This window comes from Talpa occidentalis, unplaced genomic scaffold (genome assembly GCF_014898055.3).
Source record: "Talpa occidentalis isolate TD23 unplaced genomic scaffold, MPIMG_talOcc4v2.1 talOcc4.13, whole genome shotgun sequence".
Lineage (NCBI taxonomy): Eukaryota > Metazoa > Chordata > Mammalia > Eulipotyphla > Talpidae > Talpa > Talpa occidentalis.
This window is the reverse complement of record NW_023601322.1, coordinates 1,230,752-1,254,210: the sequence shown is the minus strand read 5'-3', so window position 1 is coordinate 1,254,210 and position 23,459 is coordinate 1,230,752. Positions and strand designations below refer to the sequence as shown.

Sequence of the window (23,459 nt, the reverse complement as noted above, 5' to 3'; positions counted from 1 at the left end):
TGTGGGGCGCACCCGCAGGCCAGTGAGGGGGGCGGGGAACAGGGCGCGGGCAGGCCCCCAGCCCCTGGCAGACCCTTCCTCCTCCCCATGTCTCTCGAGATCTCATCCTCTCGCAGCAGCTCCCCCTCAGCGGCCTCTATAGGCTCCGCCCCCGCCCAGGTGCGCCCACCCAGCAGGCCACACTGCACTCCAGGTGTCCCCCATCAGGCCCGCCTGCCTGCACCCACCGCCCCAGCACCTCTTGCATTCAAGGCCGCAGGCCACAGCGGCCAGCGGCACAGAAGCCTGAGCATCTCACCCAGCACGGCCGACATCTGCTCTGCGGAATCGCCCACCTGTTGAAAGAGGGAGGGGAATTGTCAGGAGGCTGAAAGGTGTGGAAGTTCAGGGTGAGAAAGGAAGGCCTCGCTGTCTAGGGGGGAGCAAACTGCAGGGGTCAGGGGTGGTTTCTCCCTGTGCCAGGCCCTGACTTTCTCCAACAGAGACCCGCGGTCGGGGTTTGGGGGGGTTCAGGATCCGGCGTGCAGGACGAGCTGCCACCAGCCTCCCGGCCCCTCCAGCCCACGGACTCTGGGCTCCTGGGCCCCGGCCAAAGTCTGGCCAGACCCTGTCTTGCTAAACCCCCAACGCTGCGCAGCCGCTGCTCCCCGGGTGTCTCCACCGCCTGCTAACAAAGCTTATCCATTGTCCTCGCGGCAGAAAGGATTCCAAAATTCATCTTCTCCATAATTCAGACCCAAGTCGGCCCACGGCAGGCTCGGGTAATTTGGCCAACTCGCCGGCCACGTTCCTCACGTGTAATCCATCATCATTACGAGACGCATTCACAGCATTTCTCTCCTTGGCATAAAGTCTGAAATGCAAAGGACTGTGAGGACAGAGAGATGAACCAATGAGCTACTGGGCCCCGGTGTGTGCTTTGTTAGAAGTGAAAATGGAACTAGGGTTCCCGGGGAAGAGCCCCTGCCCGGCGTGGTCACACGCCCCTTTCACAACACGAAAAATAAATTCACCCTCTGGAAAAAGAAGAAAATGGGCCTGACAGACTCATCCTCCCTGTTCCTGAGGTGTCTCCCAGCCTGTGCACGGGGCCAGGGAGAACCAGCCAGGCCACGGCAACAGGACGAGCGCCCGTCCTCTGTGAGCAGACACTCCTCGCCGGCCCCCGCCACTGTTACCAGCCCCAGCCCCAGCCCAGGTGTGCGGGGACCGTGTCACCTTCACAGCCGGCACGCACTGCCCCCAGTGTCCACCTCTCCGGTTGCAGCTCTGAGGTGGGCCCCTGAGTTCCTATAGCTCCTTCCCCATGGTCACTCGGGGAGGCAGAGTGAGACCCAGCGGGGCCACAGGACAGGGCCCTGCAGGCCGGGGCCGCGGCCTTTGAAGCCAGTACCGGGTGTGGGGTGGCCCGCGGGGCTCCCCCTCTGCAGCTTCCACCTGGCCACGCCCAGCGGCTGTGACCCAGACGGACACACCCTGCCAGGTGACGGCACACACCTGTGTCTGCTGATGGCAGGTAGAGTTTCCCACACCGAGACCAAGATGACCTGGACCTAGAACACACTCGACATGTACGTGTTAGCTGCTTCCTGACGCTGATGCAAACGAGACTCCCCTTGGCATCTTCAGCCGTCCCCGTCGGAGACACTAGGGCAGCTGGCCCGTCCCGTGGGGACACGCTCGGCACGTGGCCGGAGAGGGACCGCCACCGCTTCCCAGCCAAACTCTGGACGACTGGATCAGTGCGCACTTTTCTGGCTCATGATCCCATTTATGTTCATATTGTTTGTTATACTGTTAAGGGGTCGCTTTATGGGAAAATTTTAACTTGCTTGAATTCAGAACTGTCTTGAAAACCCCAAGTCACAGCGGCAGGGTCAAAAGCCACTCAGAGCCTGATGAACGCACTCTGGGGTACCGGTTGGAGGTGAGTCCCACCCTCAAAAGGACACGGCTGTAAATCTGCACAGTCCCCCGCCACGGGCGCGCAGGGCCAGTCAGGGACAGTGGCGGGCACAGCAGGTCTTGTGCGCCCAAGGCGGTGGTTCCGCCTCGGGTAACTGGCAGCTTTGTGAACTTCGGGGAAGGCGGAGGTGGTGATCCCATATTTCTTTAGACAACTTGAAACTCAAAGCCTGTTGAGACGGTGTTGACTTGGGGGCCCCTGCACCCCACGCCGTGGGGCCTGCCATCGCATGTCCTAGCTCGGTGCTCTCCGCTGGGCAGGACCAAACAAACAAACAAGAGCCAGTGAGGGGCGCTGTTCCAAGCCCATCTTTCCAAAAGGAAATTGGAGGAAACGCTCAAGATCTGCGGGGCTCACCTCCCCGCCGACGCCCCGCCAGCTGGCGGTGCACGGACACCCTTGCAGGCCCGCCGCGGTGGAGGACCGGGAGCCGGCGGCGGAGGAGCGTCCTGGGCCAGCTCCAATAGCCCGCAGCCGCCACATCTCCAATAACGTGCCCCGTGGAAACGCGGCTCTCAGCAGATTCGGGGGAGACAGAGAGTGCCTGGCAGTGGGCTCCCATAACCACCGCAGGACCCTCATGGAGCAGGGGGCACCCCGCAAGGGCAGCGCGGGCCGCGGGCGCCACCCTCCTTCGGGTGTCCGGTGAGACCCTTGTCCTCCTGTGGCCAGCGCAGGACACGCCCCGTGTCCCAGGGACGCCCACGAAGCCGGAGCACGAGCCCGCGGTCTCCTGTCGTGCGGTGCGGGTCGGCGGTGTTTCAGATTCCGCTGCCTCCTCGCTTCTGCCCGCTCTTTCATGTAACGAGAGAGGCTGCCATGCTGACTTCAGCCCCAGCTCTGCGGGTCACCCTCGGGCAGCAGACGAGAGGCGTCCCCCGCAGAGAGACGGCGGTGCCCCGCGTGCCGGCCAGCGCGACCCCCCATCTCTGGTCGGTGGGCCTCTGGCGAGGACAGTCATCCGTCAGGACGCGGGAGGTGCCTCGTTAGCTCACCAGCACCTGCCCTGAGCTGCACCTGCTCAGAGAGTGTCCATCATCCACCCGGCGCCGCCTTCCTGCCCGTGAAGTGACAGCGGCCGCCTCCGTTCAGGGCGCGCGCGGCCAACGGCCCGAGGTGGGTCGGCACTGGAAGGAGCCCCCGGCGGGCAAGGGGCTTAGGGTGAGGAAAGACTCCGTCCGTGGGTGCTCAGTGTCCACCCGCCAGGCTCCGAGCGCTGACCGGCCGCTCGCTGACCATGGATGCAGCCACCCAGACAGGCGATGGCTGGACAGTCCATCCAGCACCCCGAGGGTGAGGGGCCTCCCCCCGGGACAGAAGTGCTCCAAGCTGGGGGGAGTAAGCCATGGGCCTACCCAACTCCAATTCCCCAGAGCTGGATCTCTCCCACGCGGGACCAACACCCTGACTTCCCGCTGGCTGCGGGAGGCGGAACACGCCGCAGGTCACCCCTGGGGGACGCGCGTCCCCGCCTGGCTTCTCCCTGACCCCGGCGCCGCTTTGTTTCCCCGCAATTCTTTTCAAAACTTTCCATTTTCCATCAGCCTCCTGGCGAGCTGGACAGAGATTTTTCACAGTAACAGGGACGATCCTTCCTGAAACAACGCGGGGTCAGCCTGAGTTTTTTGTTTCCTCAGTTAAAGAGACACTGGAAACACACAACACATGTTCTTAAGAAATTTCTCTCACCACTCACTCAATTTCCCCCACCTTCCCCCTTTCTCCCCCCCCACTCAGCTCCCGCCCTCCCCACCCGGCCCCCCTCCGTAATTGCCCGGCCTTTACAAACCCTGCCTGGGAAGAAACACCCTGTCTATTGCTCTGTCAAATGCGCCTGGCTAGGAAAGCTATTGGGTTTCTAGAAGAGACAAACATTTCAGGCGCGCCATTCCGGGGTAATGAAGCATGGCAACAAAATATACCTGTGCAACATTTGATAAAGATGAGCTGACACGCCAGTCCAAATAGGTTCTCTGGTGAGTGTGCGGCGTCTGCCGGCGTCGCCGCCCGGAGCAGCGGCAGCTGCCGCGCACAATCAAGCCTCCTCTACCTCCGGCCTTGCTCGGCTCCCTCTGCCCTTAATTTATTGCATGTTTTCTCCCTTTCTATGCAAAAAAAGTGGCCCAATTTTTCTTTCTTTCGCTCGCTATCGCACTCCTCTTCCAGGGCGCCGGAGACAATGGCAGCTCCCCGGGGCCGAGCGCGGCCTGCGCTGGACGCTCCTCAGCGGGCTCGCGGCTCGTATTGTTGTTTGATTAATGCAAAGTCAAATCAAACCCTACAGTTACACACAGGCACCCCCGCAGAGAGCACGCACACTTGACTTCCTGCTTTGGTTTACAGAAAACAGCTTTTGTTGCTCAATCTCCACCCGGAGAGAGGCAGCGGGGAGAGGGAGGCCAGCTCAGGGAGTCTGATGACGCAGAAAATCCAGCGCTCGAGGCAGAGAGCGCCCCGGCCGCTCCCGGAGCTGGACTCCCCTGCCTGCTTGCCTGTGCCCAGCCACCTCCTGCCGCAGCCGCTGCCCCCCAGGGCTGGACACGGGAGGTGCCCTGTCCGCCTGCCCTGCAGGGCCGCCCACCGGCGGCGGGGCCACTGCCTGCTGCTGTGCATGGAGAAGCCATCCTAGTTGCACAGCGGTAGCCAGGCTGCAAGAGAGCCGGCGGGCACCCTGGGGCCGGGCTGTGTCCCTCCCCCCTGGGGCCCGAGACACAGCCGCCCGCCCCGCAGGGCCGTCCCAGCCTGCCCCAGCAGCTTTGCCCTTTGTCAGCGCATCTAACCGAGAGTCCATCCTGGGGCCTCTCCGAGCTGTGCAAACCCCGCTGCAGTTTGGGGCTGCAGTTTGGGGCAGGGAGAACCGCTGCTCTGAGCTGGATCTGCCTGCACAGAGCCTGGTTGAGGGGCTCTGCTCACTCCCCAGAGTCCCCTCGGGGGGTTGGCTGGAAGGCCTGGGCCCAGGGTCTGCCCAGCCGCTTGATAGCCTGGAGGAAGAATCTCGGTATCGATGAGCTGCCCCCAGCCCTGTACAGAATTACAACAGAAGCTTCTAGACCTTCTACCATGGACGGCGCTGGAGGGACAGTGAGCAGAGAGACTGTTCGCCCGGCAAACTAGAGGATGTGACAAACAGATGCATCTGTTCTTTTTTAAATGGTAAAAGTAGCTTCTAGGGATTTAAAGAAAATGCCGGAAATCAGCACAGACTAAAGTTGCATCAAATCTCAAGGACTCAGGGATAAAGAGAAAACAAGCCAGAAAGCCCACAAGCCGCACGGTGTCTCACAGCCCAAGCGCCTGAAATTCCCGGTCACTCAGCCGTCATCGGCCTTGTCAAAGTCGTTACACCCGCTTCACTCATTCCATCGCGGAGGGACTGGAGACACCGAGCCCGACGGCGTGAGAGCAGCTCCCAGAAGCCCTCCCTGGCCGACCGCTGTCTGGCTGTGCCAGAAGCTCATCATGTGCGTGTGCATGTGTGTGGGCGCGTGTGGGTGCATGGGGGTGCATGTGGGCACGCGTGGGTGCACATGCGTGGCGTGGCGCCAATGCTGGGACTGTCGCTGGAAGGACAATGGCACAAGGACACGCGGAGCCCTCCCTGAATCACTCTCAAGCAGGCGGAGGCGTTAGCGCTGATTTATGAATGTATTTCCACAATTTACTTGAAAATCTGTAATGTCTGTGTGGCCTGGCAAGAAAAACAAAGGTGAGGGTTCTGTGAAGGAATGCCCCGCTCCACTTTATGGTGAAATTATCCCATGCTACCTGCTCTAATCCCCTGAAAACAAATTAAATCCTCACTAAGCTGACTTTAAATCAATAGTTTCATTTAAGAATAGTGTGACTTAATAAAAATAAAAAACTAACTGGTCCAGCCAATTTAAGAGGGAAATAAATCATTGCCCAAGGAAAAATAGCAGATTTGACTTGTATATGGGCCCCGGCAGCGTGGGGAGGGGGGTGTGGTGGGGGGGCGTCTGCGTCTGAATTAACTGGCTGCAAATGCAGCTCCAAACCCCATCAGGGAACCTGCTTTTCCATGTGTGCCCCAGAGCAAAGAGGCCAGTCACCCCCAAAATGAGAAGAGCATTTCAATCTGTAATTTGAAGAAAGGACGCACTGAAAACAAAAGGTGAGGCTCCAAGGGTCCCCTCGGCCCTCGGCTGGGGACGGGGTGTGTGGGAGAGGAGGGGCCGAGCAGGTGCTGGTCCAGGAAGCAGCTTCCTGGGGAGCCGGGACGGAGGGCAGCCCGGCGTGGTGATGAGCTGCAGGGATCACAGACGACGGCCGTCCCCCGGCCAATCTTCGTTAGAAGACGTCAGCAGGTTGGCCTTGAGACCTGACTGCAGACCTGAGGCCAGCGGAGGGCCAGGGGCCCAGTGCAGGGGGCAGATGGGTGGTGACACATATCTGAAGAGGGGGCCTGCACCCCAACTGCACACAGTGCTGCAACTTGCTGCTACCTCAATAATCATTAAAAAAAATAATATTTGGCAACACGATTCACTTGCAGAACAATCAAACAACACAATAAAATGGCAGGCGTGAGGGTGGTCACTCTGCCTGCTGTGTGTGAGATGCCACAGCCACCGGGGGACACGACAGGACCCAGAAAACAGCTGGACATGCCATGGCTCCCAGCTGTCCAGAGCGGCCAGCAGCGCAGTCACTGCGGGCCCTGCTGGGGGGCCCTTGCTGGCCGGTCATGAAGGCACGAAGGCAGTCCGGTGTCGCTCTCTCGCGTGTCACTGTGTGTTGGGGACACGGCAGCATCAGCATGGGCCCATCCAACAGTCAGTGTCGCTATTCCCAGCAAATGGTTCCCATAAAACGTCAGCTCCAGCTTTTATCTGTATTACGTGTCTGCTGCTTTTATTTATGTGACGGACGCAAACAGGTGAGAAAGCACACCCTCGCTGAGGTCAGGTTAACCCCGAGGCCAGGCCCGCCCCCTGCCCTCCTGTCCCTGCCTCCCGCCTGCGCTTGGATTGAAGTGCCGCCAGCCCAGCGCGGCCACACTCAGGCTCCGTCCAGACCCAGGTCTGACGCTCCGACCCTCCTCCATCCGCGATGGACGGCTGGAGGGCGGCTGCGGTGCCCGCCAGACCCTGCGCCGGGCCGAGCACTCGTGGGCCCTTCTGGCCACAGTCAGGCCTGGGGATCAGCCCTCGGGGCGGGAGAGACACAGGGTGTGTCCAGCTGGGCCCCTGCCAGTGTTTGAGGAGCCCAGACTCGCCGTGTTTGCTCCTGTTCTCAGTTAGTTAGGAGCGTTTTCCTTTCCCAGAAGGTCGAGCCTTTGTTTTCAGGCCCACTCAAGTGACAAGCCCCCATCATGAAGGGTTCCACAGCCGCCTCTCCCGGAAAGGGCTTTAGAACTGCTGCATGCAAGATGCCCCGACTGCCCTGGTAGGCAGAGGCGCTTATGAAGGGTGAGCAAGAGGCCCCCGTCACAGGCAGACTTGATAAGGAGGCTGGAGGAAGGGCTCCCCGGCCCAGGCAGGGTTCCCGCCTTCTGACCAGAGGCCCTCAGGTTGCCCGGCCAGAGCAGCGCAGACACCGTCCAGAGCCGCCTGACCATGAAGTCTCACACAGCGCTGCTGTCCGGAGCCCGCCGTCCAGAGCCCGCCCATCTGGATCTCTGGCCATCCGGAGCCTGCCCGCAGCCTGGCAGAGGAGGAGGCCTGGCAGGACAGCCCCCCACCTGTCAAGCCGAGCCAGCATGCGACAGAGCTCCCCACCCAGCGCGTCCCGGGCAGGGTCCACGCAGGCTTCCACCAAAGCCACATAGACCTCGACTGACGCGTGACCACGCACAGCAAAACAGCCCACACAGCAGAAGGCAGCAGGGAGATGACATGGTGAGGATTCGTGGGTAGCTCTGAATAAAACCATTGTCTTTGTTATGCAAATTCAGCCACACCAAGAAGATTTTCAGGGAGCTTGAAACTGATAAAGGTGTGTAAATCTTTGAGAAAAAGAGAAAATTTAGTTAAGAGAAAAATATAAAATGATTTAGCAATTATGGGTCTCCCTGGTGGTGCAAGGGGTTAAGTCTTAGCTCTATGAAGCTGTCCAGCCACTGCTGCATGAGTTCGATCCCCGGCCAGGCCGTGACCCACAGGGCGCAGCAGACCTCTCCTGGCTCCCCGCTGCTCCCCTCAGCAGTGGATTTCAGTAGATTCACCTGTTCTGCTCCCCGCTCTGTCTCTGTCTGTCTCACGCCCACACCTCTGGCCTGCACCCCAGCCCTTGTATGCATAAATAAATAAAAATAAATGTTAAAAAAAAAAGTGAGTTGGTGACTATATCAGCAGCCGGGGCAGGAACTTGCCACACAGAGTTCAGGATTTGCCTCTGAGCTTCCCGGGGTCAAGCAGGAAATTGAGGACATTTCTCTTCTCCCTGAGCACACCACGGCTGGCAGGAAAACCCTCCTCTTGCGGTGAAGTTCTGTGCTTTAGTTCATCAAGCAAACACCTAACACAAAAGACATTGGGTGACGTGGTGAGCCTCTTGGACATGGTTAGTCCAGAGCCCCCGCCCTCCTGGTCTGCTCCAGTTCCTCGCGCCATCACGGCCACAGCCGGGCTGCCCGAGGCCTCCGAACACGCCCTTGAAGGCGTCTCCCACGAACACCCGCAGGGAGCCCCGTCCATGGACTAAGCTGTTCTGCCTGACAAGCCAGAGAGTCCTGTGTTCCATTCTGAAAAGGCTTGTGGCTCGTGACTTAACAGAACATTAGCCTGGCAAGGAGGCCCCCACTCCATCATCGTCGCTGACAGCCCCTCCAGGGTGTCGCACTTCTAGCTCCTTGAGGCACAGGGGCCCTCGGATGGGCTCTGATAAGAGCATCTTTTTTTTGGCCTCACATGTTTTTGGCCTGCACTTCCCCGCGCCAGTTCCCTGCAGCCGGCCAGCAGCTCCGACCTGGGCCCTCGCGAGGTGGCAGGTGGTCTGCGAACCGTCCCCAGCCTGCAGCCGGCACCCCGCGGCTCGTCGGGCAGTGCCTGTGGCACAGGGCCCCAGCGGCGTGTGCAGGGGCAACTCGGACAGAGGCCACTCCCTGTCCCCAGCTCATGACAGATGTGACATGAACGGGCGAGGAAGGAATCTGTGCCCAAATAGCGACGCTTCCCACCAGCTCTGTGCGCAGTGTCACCTCCAAGGGTGGGGTCCACGCTGTGGGAGCGGAGCTCAACCCCAATCTGCGTGACGGCGCCAGGGGCAGCGGGATGAGGAAGGTGGCCACGAAGCAGGGTGAGCCCCTCCCGCTCACCTGCCGCGCTGCAGGCCTCTGGCTACCCTCCACCCAGGGATGAAATGAGGATGAATTCTACATGTGAAAGTGGTTCCTTGACTCTTCGGGAGAAAAACACAAGACAGAGGGTGTCTGTGCTTTCCTGGAAGGTGATGTGAATGGGTGAGGATAAAAGAAACGCTGAATGCAAAAGCTACAAGGATGCTGCGCACAAAGCTAGACTCCAGACATCAATCATCATCAAAAACAACAACAAAAGACTCCTTGATTTAGAAGGTAATCATTTAATCAGACCTTTTCTCTCTCTTCTTTTTTTATTTAAAGCTCTCCAGCTCACACTGAGGAGCTAGAGTGTGTAAGTGGGTTCTTCTGAACCAAGGGAAAGAACTTTTCACAGGATTTAGAAAAATGCAAACATTTTTTTCTTCTAAAAATTTTTAAACAGTTTTATTAGTATCTTTCATTATTTCCTGTTCTAAATCCCTTTTGCAGGGTAAACACAGAGGCCTGTGAGGCACCAGGAGGGAGAAGTAACCCAGGGAAGGAGGGCCAAAGGGGCACGGGGAAGGTGGGCGCGCGGGGCAGGAGGCAGAGATGCTATCCGCCCGCAGGAGAGGCGCTTCGGCTGCTCCTAAGTTATTTTAGAGACCTGCTCGTCCAGAAAGATGGAGCAGACGCGCTTCCCACTGTTCCTTCCACTGACAACAACGTGTTCCCTATAAAACAAACATAAGGAGACTCTCAGAGTTTGAGAGAAGAGAGCAGGCCAGCGGGCCTTTGCAACCCAAAGAAACACACAGTCACACATGCTAGACTGAATCCTAGACTAGAGAAGCCAAAAACCTAGAAACACCACCAGACACCGATTTAAAAAAAAAACCCACAAAGGGACAGGAAAAGCCTGTTTTCGCCAGCCAAAGGACAGTTTAGTATGAGTGAAAGCTTTTAATGAAACTTTCTCCTCCATAAAAATGCCATAGAGAAAAACTGTCACCTGCCCTCGCCTCTTCAGCAAATGGGAACTTGGATTTCCACCAGCACTGACGTGAGTGACCCAACCTCCTTCTAACATGTTGGCAAAGGCCAGGTGGGGACTAGACTCCCAGTCCAGCCAAGGTCAGAGGGCAGCCCTTCCTCCCCAGCGGGGCGGTGTGAGGAACAGCAGGAACAGGACAGCCCATGGGAACTGCGAAGGAGCAACAGAAGTCACCCCTCTTCTGCATAGATGGTGTCAGCAGAGGCCCAGCAGGGAAGCTGTAGCCCTCCCAGTTAGCAGGGAAGAGGGGCCTCTACCCCACCTTCTTCCCATATCAACAGACTCCAGGTAGGGAGCATGGAATCATCCCACATGGTAAAACTAGTGACTTCCTGCCCTTTCTCGCCCTGCAGAGCAGCGTCAGATGAGCCCTGCTAAACAGAATGTTTAAAGTGATTCAACGACTCCTAACATCACACAAGAAAAGGCCTAGGTTTCAATCAATAAGCATTTATCATAACAAGGAGCAGAAAAATCTCAATTTCAATGAGAAAATACAATCAATAGACACCAACATTGATGGAGTTGTTAGAATTATCTAGTAAAGATTTTAAAGCAGTCATTATAAAAATCACTTCAGTGGACAGTTGCAAACATACTTGGAAAAAATGAAGATAACGAAAAGTCTCAGAAAAACAATAAAACATATGAAGAAGAACCAAATGAAAATTTTAGAACTAAAAATATAGTAATTAAAATTTAAAACTAAATGGATAGTCTCAACAGAAGATTGGAGGGGACAGAGAAAGAATCAGTGAACTTGAAGATAGAACAATAGAAATTACACAATCTGAATTCACAACAGAGAAAAACAGATTGGGGGAAGAGTCCACAATAACAATTAGAGCCTGTTGGCTACAAGATTTCCAACATTCATGGCATCGGAGTCTGGGAAGAAAAGAAGTTAGTAATGAAAAACCATTCAAAGATTAATGACTGAAAATATTCCAAATTTGGACAAAGACATAAACCTACAGATTCAAGAAACAGAGAAATCCCCAAACAGGATAAAGTCAAAGAAAGACTTTATGAAAAGGTCAGTGAAAATATACATAAGAGTCAAAGTCTGAAAACTAAAGAAAAACATTCAATTCTGAAAACTGAAGAGCAAGATGACATCTTACCTGAAGGAGAAAACAATCAAAATGAGAACAGGGCCTCCTCGGTGGCGCAGCGGTTGAGCGCTGGGCTGTGAAGCTGCCTGAAGCCTCTGCAGCACCAGTTAGATCCCCAGCCACCAGCGAGGGTCCCACATGGTGCGACAGACCAGTCCTGCTGTGCCCGCTGCTCCCCTCAGCAGTGTGTTTTGTCAGTCTGCCTGTTCTGCTCCCCGCTCTGGCTCTGGTGAATTCTCTCACTCTCCCGTGCTTCTGACTTGTATAAATAAATAAATTTATTTATAAATAAATAAATTGTGTAAATAAATACATAAATCTTTTTTTAAAAAATGAGAACAGAGTTCTGATAAGAACCCCAAGGCCAGAAGAAGCTGCAACAATATTTTTTGAGTTCTGAAAGAACAGATCTGTTGATCCAGACTTGGAACAGGGTGAAATCAAGTATTTCAAATGAAGGAAAACTGAGAGAATGTTTGGTCCAGAAATAGACCTTAAGAGAATGACTAAAGGAAGCTCTCTAAAAAGAAAGACTGTATCTTGGAACATGAAGAAGAAAGAAAATGTAATTGAAGGAGCATAAATATGGATCAAAATCAATAAACTGTTTCTCTTCTTGGGTTTTCTAAATTACCTATGACTGTTGAAACAAAAATAATAGCCTGGTATAGTGTGGTTCTCAGTTGTAGAGGAAATGTTGAAGAAAATTATGTTATAAATTAGGGAGGGCAAAGAACAGAAGGGGAGATACTGTATCTACCATGCAAGCTGGTAAAATGATCCCACCAATAGATGCTAAGTTATACACATAATGGAATACTCAGAGCAACTACCTAAAGGTGATACAAAAAAAAAAAAAATACTCCAAAGCACTGTAACTATCAAAATGGAACTCTGAAAAATATTCAAGTTACCTACAGGAAAAGTTGGAAGAATAAAATAGAGAAGACAAATAGAAAACAAAAAATAAAATAACGGACAATGACCTAAGATATTGATGAGTGCATTAATTGAAAATGGTCTAACTATATGAAGATTCCCAGGTACATTAAACACATGATTTGACTTTATAATGTCAGCACCAAACTCACATCAAATATAAGAATGCAGGCAGGCTGCAAGCAATAGGACCAAAAAAGACAGGCCGTGGAAATGTCAACCAACCAAAAGAAAGTAGGTGTGTCTGTCAATATCAACAGAGTAGATTTCAGAATGAAGAAAATTACCAGGGATGTTATATAATGATCAAGTGTTAACCCAAGAAAATAAATAATATGCCTCAAATAATAATGCTGTAAAATATGTGAAGTAAAAACTGATAGAATTTAAAGTCAAAATAGATAAATCCAAAATTATAGTTGGAGATTTCATTATTCCAGCCTCAACAGCTGATAGAAAAACTAGACAGAAAATCAGTGAAGATACAGATGAAATCAGCAATATTGTCAACCAATAGGATGAAATCAACATTAATAGAACATTCCATCCAGCTACAGAAAAAAATATTACTTGCAAGTGCCCATTACCAAGACAGACAACATCCTTAGTCATAAAAATAAAAGCTTGCCAAACTTGAAAGAATTTAAATCATGCATAGAATGTTCTCTGATCACACTCAAACTAGAAACTAGAACCAAATTAGAAATCAGTAACATAAAAATAACAAAAGGAACGCCTAATGAGTGAGTTCACAGTATACAAAGCTGCATAAAAAAAATCCAATTGTATTTTTACACAGTAGCAACTGAGATGCAGAAACAGAAATTTCTAATGACATAGCACTTAGAATTATTCAAAAACAAAACACTTAGATGTGATTCTAACAAGACGCATGCAGACTTTGCTGAGAACCATGAAACACTACAGAAAAAATCTCAGTAAAAAAGAGACATACCATGTTCATGGATTAGAAAGGGGACAGGCGAGGAAGTCTTGGTGTGGCCCTGCTTCTTGGCTGCACAAATGTACATGTGACAGAATGACATAAGACACGCTCATTCCGCCAATGTCCAGTCCCTACATATGGGGGAACTTTCATGTTCTAAGCAACTTCCCATGAATCTATCATTATTTCAAAACAAATGGTCAAAAAATTAAACAGTATGTGAAAGTTGAAAATGAAAATTTCCTTTCCCACCTTATCTACCCTCAAGCCCACTCCCAAGGCATAAACACTGCAAACAGCTTCTTCCACTGTCTCCCAGAGAATTTCTACGTGTGTGAAACACACAACCTTGTTTGCATTTTTAACATGAAGGAAAACATAGACTATATTTATTTTACACTTGAGTTTTGCTTTCTTCATTATCTTTCTTGAAGATCTTTCTTTTAAATCACTACAGCCTTTTCTTCAAAGACTGCATCTTACTCACTTCTGTGCTGGACCAGAACTCACTTCTCCAGCTGCTCCACAGAGATGAGCACTGCTCCCTGCTTTGTTTTGTGTTTTGCGTCCTGGCGTTACTCTGTGGTAAACAATGTGGCAGTGACTAGATGGGCACCAGACTCACAACATTGCACCAGCAGAGGTATGAGACTCACTTCAGGAGAGTCAGCCAACACCTGGTTTTATCAAGCTTCTTACTTTTTCACAGGATGCTACTTGAAAAATGCTGCCCTGGGCTTCCTGACAGACCCCTTCCTTTCTCCCTCTGGCTTCAGCAAGAGCATGCCACATCTCCATGGCTCTCCTGCCCGCCCCGTTCCCTCCTCATCCCTGCCCTCCGTTGGCTCCTGCTCGCTCAGCCATCCCTCAAGTCTTGGTCTGCATTCTCTGTCCTCTCCCTACTGGCTCCCGGAGCTATCACATCAGTTTCTGAGAATTTTAATACTACTTTGATGGTATTTAAGTCAAATTGATATCTCAAGCCAAGAGCTTTTGTCTGAATTCCAGCTGTGTATATGCAACCACTCGCTTGACATGTCCAGTGGGAGACCTCACACATGACTCATTTACTTAAGTCTTAGTTTCCCACCTTCAGCTCACACACGTGTAGGGGCAGGAATGGACACGGTGCAGGTTTTCTGATCCAGCAGACCGGGTCAAGGAGGAGTCCTGGAGCCCTCGGTGGCTTTTGCAGGTTTTTACTGGAGTTTACCCGGCACACAGCAGGCAGGGGTGCTGGGGGGCCGCGAGGCTGGCAGGCCTCCCAACCCCCAGCAAATCCTCACTCTATCTGGGCTCTCCGGTGATCTCTGCTTCTGCTTCTTTGCTTCTCTCTCGGCTTCTCTTCAGCTTCTCCTTCGGCTGCTTCTGGCGTCCCCGTGATGCCGCCCTTAAAAGCCCAGTCTCAGCCCAGGTGAATCCCATCTACCTAGGCCCACACCTGCTCCAGGTGCCGCCCTCAGGCATGCGTTCAGGACCGCAGGGATCCACCATCTCTCCTGATGGCGGGAGGGCAGAAAAGCCTGACATTTTTCCTTACCCTACAATGCATCACCTGAATCCTCCCTACTTGCTGCAAAACAGGACAGCAGCCCCATGACCCTCACGTGCCCTCTCGTCTCCCTCTGCACAGCTGCCACCTCCACAAACCGCCATGCATCCCTTGCAGGGAAATGCACGGGGTTTTAACCTAAAGAAAACTTGCCATCCGCCTCCACGCACCCTGTGCCCAGCTGGAAATTTGCCTCTTCAAAACACAAATGTTCAAGCTGGATTCCATCACTCGGGCTCAGGACCCTTCAGCGAGCATCCTTCCTCGAGGACCACAGGCTCTCTCTGACCCACTGAACTCGCTTCCTGCAGCGGCCAGAGGGCTGCTCCAGCTGGGTGGCCTTAACAGCAGACACGGGTTCCGCCTCAGCGCAGAGCCAGGAATGCAAGATGGGGAGCAGGCGCGCGTCCTCCCCGTGTGGAGCAGGGAGGGTCCTTCCTGTCACTCGCAGTTTCAGGGCCCAGCAGTGCTGTCAGCCTCGCCTTGTGGCCACGTCCTCATGTGATGTCGTCACTGTATCCTCCGTGGGAGCTGCAGCTCCCTCCTCATACACTCCCCGTCACTGGGGAGGCCCGGCCCCCACTCCCGTGCACGCCTGAGCATGGCCGGCAGCCGCAGCTGAGGGACAGAGGCTCGTTCTGGACCCCAGGAGCGGGGGCAGCTGGGAACACATGCGCTGCAGGGAAAGCCCGACCTGGGCCTGTCCGGGGGCCAGTGAGCCCTGGTCTCGGGCTCCTGTGTCCTGGTGCCGAGGCGACTCCCGCTACCATTTCCTGCGGGCCCTGAGCCCGGCGAGCCGCAAGCGGTTGGAAGCTTGGAGAGAGGCGGGCCAGGGGCCTGGGGCCAGCATCCTGGTCCCTCGGCCAGCTGGCCGCAGCGGGGGGCAGCGTGGAGCCAGGGGCCGGCCCAGGCCAGCTCTGCACCCGCGATGGCGCCTCCGCTGGAGTGAGTCAGCCTCCCGCTGCTGCGGCTCCGGGAGGGCGGCTGAGGGGCGGGCGGCCCGGCCCGCGAGTGGCTCTTTGCGCTGTGGCAGAGGCCTGAGCGAGCGAGGCTGGCAATTCCTGTTCATGCGGAGTTGGGGAAAAGATAAAGCCCCTCTCCGATGACGCGATGAAAAGAAGTCAGGAAACAGGGATAGGTGCTGTCACAGGTTTCAACAAAACCTAAAGCCTCAGCTTTCAGATTTTCCTAAAACAAAAGGAAAGCCGCTGCATGGAGGGGAGCGGACACCCCTCGGGCTGCCGCGCCACCCCACAGGTCAGCGGGGCCCAGTGCGGATCGGCATCGAGGGTCCTTCACATCGAAATGAGGGCAACAGCTCTCCCCACCGGTAAAGTGAGTCAGGAAACGTTTCTGGCTCCAAGAACCTGCACTTCTGAAAACCGGCGCAAGCTCAAGGGCCGGAAACAAGCCAGTGGCCTCCGCAGACGGGTGCGCCTGGAGATCCTCTGCCCGGGGGTGCCGGCCTCTCCCTACGGGGCGTTTGCTTAATGGCCTTGCTGTTCCCGAGCTCGGCCCATCGCCGTCCCTTGCTCTACCCTGCGTGAGCTAATATTGCACTTAAAACCCTTGGAAGGCGTTTCTCCAGCGCCCCAAACCCCCCCGCGGAGGACGGGGCGAGCCAGAGGGACGGAAACTGCCGGAGCCCAGGGCAGACTCGGACAGAGGGAGAGGAGCAGGTGGGGGAGAAACGCCCCAGGACGTGCTCCACACACACCCCCAGCCAAGCACCCGCCTCCCTCAGCCTTGCAGCAAGGAGGCGCCGGGGGCCGACCGGCAGCTCCTCTCCCCGGACGGGCGCGGGCAGACCCGGACCCCAGCGGGCCCTGGTGGCCTCCTCCCGAGGCGGGAGCCGCTGTGTCCCGTCAGGCGCTCTGGGCATCGGCCGCCCTCTCGGCATTGTCGGTGCACCCCTGGTGTCCGGAGAGTCCCGTAAAAGTGATTATCCTCCCGGCCCTGTAGACGGACACCGAGTCCACTCCAGCTGGGCGATGACAAAGCCGGGTCCAGAGGAGTGACCGCTCAGGGTCCCACGGCCAGCCCCAAAGTCAGCACCAAATCACCAGGACCCACAGCCTGGGGCCGAGGCCACCAGAGCCGCAGGGGCCGGGGCCGGGCAGGGCCCCCTGGACTGTGGGGAGCCCTGGGTGCCTGTGGGCAGGGCTGGGTGCAGAGTGGGGCTCACAGCTGAGGGGCTGTGAGCCCCAGTTTAGGGACTGTGCCTCTAAACCCCACACAGCACCTAGGCCAACGTTGCCTCAGTGACCAACAGTAAATAGAAAGAATCAAGAGGAAGGAAGCCCTGGCCGGGCCTTGCCGCGCTCGGATTCTCTCCCGTGGAAAATAGGGGCGCGCCGAGGCCTGGAAGTGCCTTATTTCCTGGAGGGAAGGTGGAGCCTGACGGGCCGTGAGGCTGCTGCGAGGCTCAGACAAGCCTTATTAAATAACAAGGTGGGAACGGGGCTGTGAAAAATCTCAGCACAAAAACGAGGGACTTTTTTTAAGTTAAAATTGCTGTAGATTTCAAAGCACTTAGAATGATTATTTTCCTTCCATAACCTTGGTTCCTCCCCGAATTCTGCGTCCCGTTCGGATGTTAGTTCTACTGGCGGGTTTTATTCAGGCCGAATTAGCATCCCGACGGGCGCTCGCGCTCACCTTGCTCCGCAAGCTCAGCCCCAGATGCTGCCCAGGTGTTGGGCGCACTTCGACACTCAGGGACATTTCACACCAGAAAACATGTCCCTCAACCCAAGGGGAGCCCCCAACTTTTAAACCTAATCCATGTTGGCTGCTGGCAGGGTGTCCCCCCACCGCCCCCTCGGCGCCCCTCCCCATGGGCGCTTCTGGGCCCTGGGCCCTGGGCATGGCAGCCTCCCCTGCAACGCTCTAACCCCTCCAGCTGCGAGTGTGCCCTTCCTGTGTGGCACCCGCGGCAGGGAGAGGGAGTAACCCTGCTCCCAGAAGGCCGTGGCTTCACTGGCCGCCCGCTCAGGGCTCCGGGCCCCGGGTCCAAGGGTCGGCGTCCCCCTTGGGGAGACGAGGACTTTCCAGAGACGAGTCAGCATCGTCTCACCTCGTGCCGGCCCCTTGTCCTGCCCACACACCTGCTCGTGGGACCATCGCATCCCCACCTGCCGAGTTGAGGTTCAGCCCTGCACCCCACATAGTCTGGAAGCTGCTTTCACATCTAAGTAGTTCCTCACCACCTGCCCCTTTGGAGAGGGAACCGAGCACTCGCACCTTCCAAACTTAAAATCTAAAATATGCACGGAGCTCACGCCTCATTCGCAGGGGGACACGGGCAGCTTGAAGCTGTGTCCCTGTGGGGGGGAGGCCATGCCATCCAGGGGAGCTGCCGAGGGCCAGGCCTCCTCCTCCGGCGAGCCCACCCTGCCGGCGGGGAACTCTGTGGCTGCTGATAAGGAAACCAGCTCTCCTCAGTGTGAAACAGCGAGGGTCATTCCGAGTTTGTCGGTGCAGGAGGGTGCGATGGACACACTTGCAACAAGGGTTGCTCTGTCCAAGCTGCCTGCTGCTCCCTGCCTGCCCCAGCCCTGCCGCACTGCACCTCCCACCACAGGCGCAGCAGAGGGCCCCGTCCTCTGCCATCTTCAGGCAAAGCTACAAGCACAACCTCCAGGCACATGTTTTCCCCAACACAGGGAGTCCAGGCCCTGGGGCGTACTGACTTCTGGGTCACTGTCCCCCCTCTGCAGCCCGAGGCACCAGGCCACCCTCAGGCCGGTGCATGTGTGATGGAGCCCCAGCCGCGGACAGGACCGCGCAGGAAACTCCCTCGATGAACACACTTCACTGCGTCCCGGACAGCGAGAGTGGCCCTCCCACCAGGTGGCCGCCTCACGCCGGGCCGGGCAGGGGGACACCTTTCAGGCCTTCAAGGCCCCAACCCCCAGTCCGGCGACTGCTGCCTGGGGGCGAGGCATGTGGGGTGCAGGGCACCATGCCACCCCCCAAGACACCACCCCCCAAGACGCTTCCCTGACTCAGATCACGCCGGAGGGGCGCGGTCGCCGGAGACCAGGGCGTGGGGGCAGCTCTGCGGCTCACTGGGGAAAGCCGCGGCCCCCAGCAGGAAGTGAGGTCGCCATCAGGCCCGCGGGCGGAGCTGGAAGGACGGGGCAGCCTGGACATGTGGGGTCTGATGTCACTCCTGTGACCCCCAGCTGTGTTTGCTCCCTGAGCTGCTAATTCCTCACACCTCCGGTGACTCTGACGGGTGCGAACTTGCGAGAATTAATGGTATTTTCGAGGTGGCTGCATGTGGCTCAACCTTTTCAGAGTTTGCCAGGAATAGCACGGGCTGGGGGGCGGGGAGGGGAGGCTTGTCTGCTCTGGGTGCCAGACTCTTCCTGTGGGCTGTGGGGATTAAAAGTGAGCGTTTGTGTCGCCGGAAGTCTCCTTCCCCAACACCAGGAGGGGGGTCTAGGGCCTCTGGGGGCTGCGGGTCCCTGTCAGGAGGGGGTCTTCAGCTACTCCCTCGCTCTGGTGATACCCTGAGGGTCGCCTCGACAGCAGGCCCTGTGTGGACGCTGCGTGGACCCTGCCAACCTCAGCCCAGCTCTGTGGCTGTGGAGGAGGAAACAGGGTGTCTCCCCTGCACCCCCCTGAGCACAGCCCCACACACTGAAAGCTCTTCGTGGCCCAGTCGCCACCCTGGTTATGTCCAAGCAGGACCCCCTAGTAGGGTCCCAAGGGTCAGTTCCACCAGGTGCTGCCAGAGAGAGAGGACACCGGCCGGCCAGCTTCGCCTCCGCGGCCCAGCCCGAGGCAAGTGACAAGCTGGTTTCCAAGGACCAGAGCTGCGGGCGTGGACATGGACATGAGTTCTCAGGAAAACAGTGGCCACCAGGCCCACCAGCCCCCTTGGGTGTCCATGTTCTAGTCTGGAGGGAGCAGCTGAGTCCCCAGCAGTGGCACCGCCCCGTGCCCCTCCCCTGTCCATCAGGCAGTTGTGGGGTCTGCCTGCAGGGGCTGAAGAGGCAGCTGGGCCCAGTGGTCTTTAAAGGCCCTGGATGCTGCACACGCCCAACCGTGACTGGCCACCCCGTCCACATGGCCGTCCCCTTGATGGACACTCAGGAGAAAACAAGCGGTGAAGCAGTGACATGGACACCCCAGCCCATCACAGCCCTCATGTAGGGTGTCCCCTCAGTGCCCAGGGCTCCACTGCCGGCCAATTTCTGCCCCGCCTTCTGCAGATGCAAGTGTCCCGCCTGCTGTGCACCCCAAATCTTGTCCATCTTTCTGGGGACACCAAGTCCCACAGAGGCTCAGAGCAGGGCTGTGGCATCCCTGCAGGGTGCTTGATTCCCCACTGCCACAGCTGACGTTATCTCCCCACTCCCCCACCACAGCCTCCCACAGGAGCCCAAATGTGAGCCCAGAAAGGGGGTGCCCAGGGCCTCCCCGGTGGCGCAGCGGTTGAGCGCTGGGTTGCGAGGCTGCCCACGGCCTCTGCGGCGCCGGTTCGATCCCCGGCTGCTCCCCGGCCACCGGAGGAGGGTCCCACATGGCGCGCAGACCTCTCCTGCCGCCCGCTGCTCCCCTCAGCAGTGTCCTTCGGTCCCTCTGCCTGCTCTGCTCCCCGCTCTGGCTCTGGCTCTGGTGAATTCTCTCACCCTCCCGCGCTTCTGACTGTACCCAGTGCTTGCATAAATAAATAAATCTTTGGGGGGGGGAGAAAGAAAGGGGGTGCCCAGGGACTCTGCCCTCTGTCCTGGCTGACTGGTGAGCTGGAGTCTCGTGGCCCGGGGGTCCACCCAGAGATTACTATGGAGGAAGCTCTGGGGACACGGCCGTCCACGCCCAGGTCCCACACGCACCAACATGGGGTCTCCCGCGGGGCTCACCCTTTGAACGCTGCCAGTCTTTGGCGAGCCTCCTGCAGCCGAGCGCCTAGTGGCCGAGGGAGGGGAGAGGGGGTGGAGGAGGGCGGGGGGGAGGGAGAGTCAGCACATCGGGGAAACATCTCACACCCTAACGTGGACGTCTGCAGGCAGCTGTCGGGGAGCCGCTGCGGCAGACACGCCGGGCCCCCTGCTCGGGGAGATAAGTGCTCGTCCTGTGCGCGAGATGCACTCTGCCGGGATGTGATTGAAAACCTGGTGATGTGAAGACTGAAAATCACAAGGAGGCGGCAGCGGCGTTTAATCTTGTGTGGGATGACAACCCCAGATAGACCGGCCGCGATACCTGCGCGCTGATAAACCAGTCAATACTGTAGATGGCAGAGATTAGGGGAACCGACGCCGGACCGGGTGTGGGGGGGCTTCAGGGCTCGCTCTGCTCCCCGCTGAGGGAGATGAGACCTGAACTCCGCGGTACGTCACGCGCCGCAGCCTGGGGATGCCCCAGCACCAGCAGCCTCCCACCACGCGCTGGCCTTGGGCCGGCATTTGCCCACCACAGACGAGACCCGTCGGCCTGCCCTGAGGATGGAGGGGGCGCCTTGGAAGGAAACCTCTGCCCACCTCAGAAAAGCCAAGTTTTCAGGCAGGGAATTTTCTGGTTAGCCTGCGCGGAAATCCTGATTGTTCACCTCTAATGTGCAGGAGGCGCACACCCCTCACCAGAGAACCCGGGGATCGCTGGCTCTAGCCAGAGGAACAGGACCGAACGCTCTCGGCTGCCACGACCAGAAGGCCCCGGGCGTGGCCCGGGCGTCTCCCGGTGAGCGGGCGTGGGGCCTGCCGGACACACAGCTGCGGGCACAGGGAGCCCTCGTCACTGCACGTCGGTGGGAAAATTCGAGGAGACACCTCAACCAGGGTTGTCTTCCTGGATTTTATTTATTAAATAATGCACTGAGCTTTTCTGCTGGGAAGAGGCCCCACGGAGACGAGAAGGCCAGGCCAGGGGAGGGTTGGCGGCGGCGAGGGGCCCAGGGCAGCCGGGTCCGTGCCAGCTGGACGGTGCCAGGCCGCACTCCTGCTGGAGACTGTGCCTTTAATTTCCCTCTTTTGTAGACATTTTGCTTCCCTCAAATGTCAGAGCTTGCTGGGGAAAAAATATTTTTGGTCGTTTCTTTTGGCGCTTCTTGCAGTGTGGCTCCACCTGCTGGCCAGAGCCGGGCATCCAGGCCACGCGCGGCGCCCAGCGCCCGGAAAACAGATCAGTACCCAGGAGAGGGGTCACCTGTGCGCGTCCTGCGAGGCTGCGCATCACCCATCAGCCGCCTTCGAAGGCAGTTTCAGCAGAGTTTGTGCTGAAAATAACGTCCTTGTGTGGAAAACAGCATTTATGTGGAAGCAAGCGAGCAGCGTTATTTATCAAAATAGAGCCAATTAAAGGGGAAGTGTAAGTCGCGACATTAGCCGTGTGGAGGTGAACACGTACCTGCGTTTCCCCAGCTGCGGCCGGTCTCTCACCGCGGGTGGAGCTGCCCGGCGGCCGCGTGGACGCCTCACACAATGGCACGTTCTGACGGGCGCCGGTGCTCACACGTACATAAATTCTAGGAATTCGTATAATTTACCTGATAGATCAGCAGCCATTATAGTCTGCTGTGTAAATTCCTATTTTGGCACTCTTTAAAAAGTGGATTATTACTGACCCAATAGAGCATAACAGCTCCAAAGAAGCCATTACTGTCTGTTGTGTAAATCCTTCCTGGCGTGTGTTTTATTGGCCCTCTGCAGCCGTCCAGCTCTGCCTCGCCGCCTACCTGCCGGGGGCCCATGCAGTGCATGCGCGGGGAACGCCTCGGAACTGGAGCCGCAGTCCAGTGGCCCCGCTCCTGCCCAATAAGCCACAGCAGAAAAGTACACATTTGCACTACGGGTTTCCTCCCCGCCAGAAGTCCATTTCCCTGCACTAATAAAGAGGTGGAAAATTTGAAATGTGGATCAGGAAGTGGGCATCCGACTCCCCCAAGAAACAGGGAAGGCGAGGGAACACGGGGCAGCCTCTGCCACCGGGCACCGGCTCCTCGCCCGAGGGCACCGTCCAGAGGCGGAGGGCGCTGAGGACAAGCAGGCCTCGCGCTGTGGAATCCCCAGATCTTTTATTTAATTGTCCACATGCTCGTTTTGTGTCTCTCCGCCTGCTTGTTCTCTTCTTACATTAAAAAAAAAAAAAGATACTGAAATAGCTTGCCAGGAAAAACTCTTCATGTTTGCACCTGCTGCAAAATCACAGGAAAGCCGTGGCCGCCACAAGCGGGGGGCGAGGCCGAGGCAAGGCCGGGGGCTGCTGGCAGGTCCAGCGAAGCGGCCGCCTGTGCCAAGACAAAGCTGCTGCCGCCCCACCCCCAGAGGTTGCCCCGCGTGCAGAAGCACGTGGACCCGTCTTCAGGAGGGGTCCAGTCGGGAAAGGAAGGAACGCGTGGCCTTGGTGCCCGCAGCATAAGGACCGGCGTCCTTGGCACCCCCGGCTTTCTGGCTTGCAGCAAAAGGCTGGCGTGTTTCGAAGCCAGGGAGAAAATGCCCCTGGGATGACATTGAAGACGGGTCTGTTCAAGAGCCCACTCTGCCTCCGAGTTACCGAGGAAAAAGGAACAGGAAGGGTGAAATTAAGCGCTGTCAAACTTTATTCTTTGTCCTGAGAAATAGTAAGCTGCGCCTTTCAGAGCGTGCTATTTCCATGTGTAATTGGGATAATTGATAGCTTGAAGTCCCGAAGTCTA

General features: G+C 56.6%; 1 long non-coding RNA gene across 1 annotated transcript; it reads right to left on the bottom strand.

Annotated features, from left to right (window-relative positions):
* Positions 1-299: 299 nt before the first annotated feature.
* LOC119242966 (uncharacterized) lies at positions 300-1,382 on the bottom strand. Its single transcript, XR_005124587.2, has 3 exons — positions 1,219-1,382; positions 673-853; positions 300-335 (listed from the first exon to the last, which is right to left on the bottom strand). It is a non-coding gene; the product is annotated as an uncharacterized LOC119242966 (long non-coding RNA).
* Positions 1,383-23,459: the final 22,077 nt, after the last annotated feature.